At 40.0% G+C, this 2,921-nt stretch overlaps 1 protein-coding gene across 1 annotated transcript in view; it reads left to right on the top strand.

The window, feature by feature from the left end:
* NUBPL (nucleotide binding protein-like) overlaps nucleotides 1–2,921 on the top strand; it is a 340,480-nt gene that overhangs the window by 60,933 nt on the left and 276,626 nt on the right. The window lies entirely within an intron of this gene.

The following is a 2,921-nucleotide window of genomic DNA, read 5'->3' as shown; positions in this document are numbered from 1 at the left end:
TTCAGTTTGAATTTGCATATGAGTAATTGATGGTCTGTTCCACAGTCTGCCCCTGGCCTTGTTTTGATGATATGGAGCTTTTCCATCATCTCTTTCCACACATGTATTCAATTTGATTTCTATGTATTCCATCTGGTCTCTTATGCTGTTCAAAAAGGTATTTGAAATTCACAAATCATTGGTTTTGCAGAATTCTATCATGTGTTCTCCAGCATCATTTCTATCACCAAGGCCATATTTTCCAACTGCTGATCATTCCTCTTTGCTCCCAACCTTTGCATTCCAATCACCAGTAATGATCAATGCATCTTGATTACATCTATTTCAGATTGAAGAAGTTGGTTAATTCTTCTATTTCATTCTCACTGGTTTTAGTGGTTGGTGTGTAAATTTGAATAATAATGGTATTAACTGGGCTTCCCTGTTTAGCAACCCTGTATAGGGTTTCTGAGGAGCAGCTGGTGAGCTTGAACCACCGACCTTGCAGTTCAAACAGGTTTGCAGTCTGGCACATTAACCTACAGCACACACCAGGACTCTGGGCTTCCCTGTAGGTTCATGAATATTATCCTATCACAGACAGCGTTGTACCTCATGACTGATCTGAATATGTTCTTTTTGACAATGAATGCAACACCATTCCTCTTCAATTTGTCATTTCCGGCTTAGTAAACCATGTGGTCATCAGATTCAAAATGGCCAATACCAGTCCATTTCAGGTCACTAATGCCTAAGATATCGATGTTTATGCGTTCCATTTCATTATTGACAACTTCCATTTTCCCCAGATTTGTACTTCGAACATTCCATGTTCCGGATGTTTACAGCTGTTTCTCTTAATTTTGAGTTGTGTCCCATCAGCAAATGAAGGTTCTGTGGGCTTTACTCCATTTGCATCATCATGGTCAACTGTACTTTGAGGAGACAGTTTTTGAGTGCCTTCCAACCTGAGGTGCTCATATTCTGGCACTGACCGTGTTTCTCTGCTATTCATAAGGTTTTCATTGACTAAATATTTGGAAGTATTTTGTCTCTCCTTCTTCCTAGTCTGTCTTTGTCTGGAACCTCATCTGAACCTGTCCACCATGGGTGACCCTACTGGTATTTAAAATACCGGTGCCATAGCTTTCAGAATCACAGCAACTCACAAGCCACCACAGTACAACAAACTGACAGACGAGTGGTGGGCATGCATGCATACCCTGTTAAAACTTAAAGGGTACTTTAGGGATTATATTGGAACTAATTCTAGTATTCTACAAGGGAACAAATTGGGGATTGTTTATTCATTTATTCAACAAATACTTATAGTATTTTATGCCAACTGTTCTATGTGCTTGGAAACATCTTTGCATGTATGCAGTTTGCACTAAATAGACAATAAACATAATAAAATACATTAAATGGTTTGTTAAACTCAAAAGAACCCCCACTACTATCAAGTTGATTCCAACTCATAGGGCTTCTGAGATTAAAATTTGTGGGAGTACGACAGCCTTATCTTTCTTCTGTGGAGCTGCTTGTGGTATTGAACTGCTGACCTTGTGTTTAGCAGCCTAGTCCCTAACCCACAGTACCACCAGGCTCCTTAATTGGCATAAATGTTGTTGTTTCTGTGAAGTTCTGTAGACTTGGTTCCAACCCATAGTGTACGGTTTCTGAGGAGTAGCTGGTGGGTTTGAACCACTGACCTGGTGGATAGCAGACAAGGGCTTATCCTACAGTGCCACACCAGAACTCCAAATGGTGCATGGGTGGTGGTGGTGATTGTGTGTAGTAGAGTTGGTTTCAATTCATAGCAACCCTGTATATCTTTATTGTTCCTATAGTGTGGTTGATGGATTAGAACTGGTGACCTTGAGGTTAGCTGCCCAACATGTAAACTACTGTGCCACTATGGCTCCTTAAATGATATGTTGTTGTTAAGTGTTGTCGACTCATAGCAACCCTGTATAAAGTTTCCAAGGAGAGGTTGGTGTGTTTGAACTGCCGACCTTACAGTTATCAGTGCAGTGCTTATCCTACAATTCCACACCAGCTGGTGGTCATTCATGGTTCGTGCAAACAGAGTCCTCGTGTGACGCTGCAGGAGAAGTACTGGCTGCACTTCCTCCAACACAGATCTGTTTGTTCTTTGGCAGCCCATGGTACTTTCAATATTCTCCTTCTACACCATAACTCAAATGCATCAATTCTTCTATGCTCTTCCCTATTCCTTATTCACTGTCCAACTTTCACATGTGTATGAGGTTATTAAAAATGCCATGGCTTGGTTCAGGCATACTTTAGTCCACAAGCTGACATCTTTGCTCTTCAACACTTTAAAAAGGACTTGTACAGCAGATTTGCCTAATACAATACATCATTTGATTTCTTGACTGCTGCTTCCATGAGTGTTGATGGTTGATTTAAGTAAAATGACGTCTTTAACAACTTCAGTCTTTTCTCCGTTGATGAGAATGTTGTTTATTGGTCCAGTGGCAAGGATTTTTGTTTTCTTTACATTGAGATGCAATCCATACTGATCTTTGATCTTTGATCTTCATCAGTAAGTATTTTAAGTCCTCTTTACTTTCAGCAAGCAAGGTTGTATCATCTGCATGTCACAGGTTATTAATGAGTCTTCCTCCAATCCTGATGCCATGTTTTTCTTCATAGAACCCAGCTTCTCGGTTTATTTGCTCAGATTACAGGTTGAATAAGTATGGTAAAAGAATATAACCCTGTCGCACACCTTCCCTAATTTTAAACCATTCAGTGTTCCCATGTTCTGTTCGAACAACTGCTTCTTGGTCTATGTACAGGTTCCTCATGAGCACAATTAAGTGTTCCAGAATACTTATACTTCACAATGTTGTCCATAGCTTGTCATGATCCACACAATTGAAAGCCTTTGTGTAGTCAATAAAGCACAGGTAAAT

The sequence above is a fragment of the Chrysochloris asiatica genome, unplaced genomic scaffold (assembly GCF_000296735.1).
Source record: "Chrysochloris asiatica unplaced genomic scaffold, ChrAsi1.0 scaffold00017, whole genome shotgun sequence".
Lineage (NCBI taxonomy): Eukaryota > Metazoa > Chordata > Mammalia > Afrosoricida > Chrysochloridae > Chrysochloris > Chrysochloris asiatica.
This window is presented reverse-complemented; position numbering and strand designations above follow the sequence as displayed.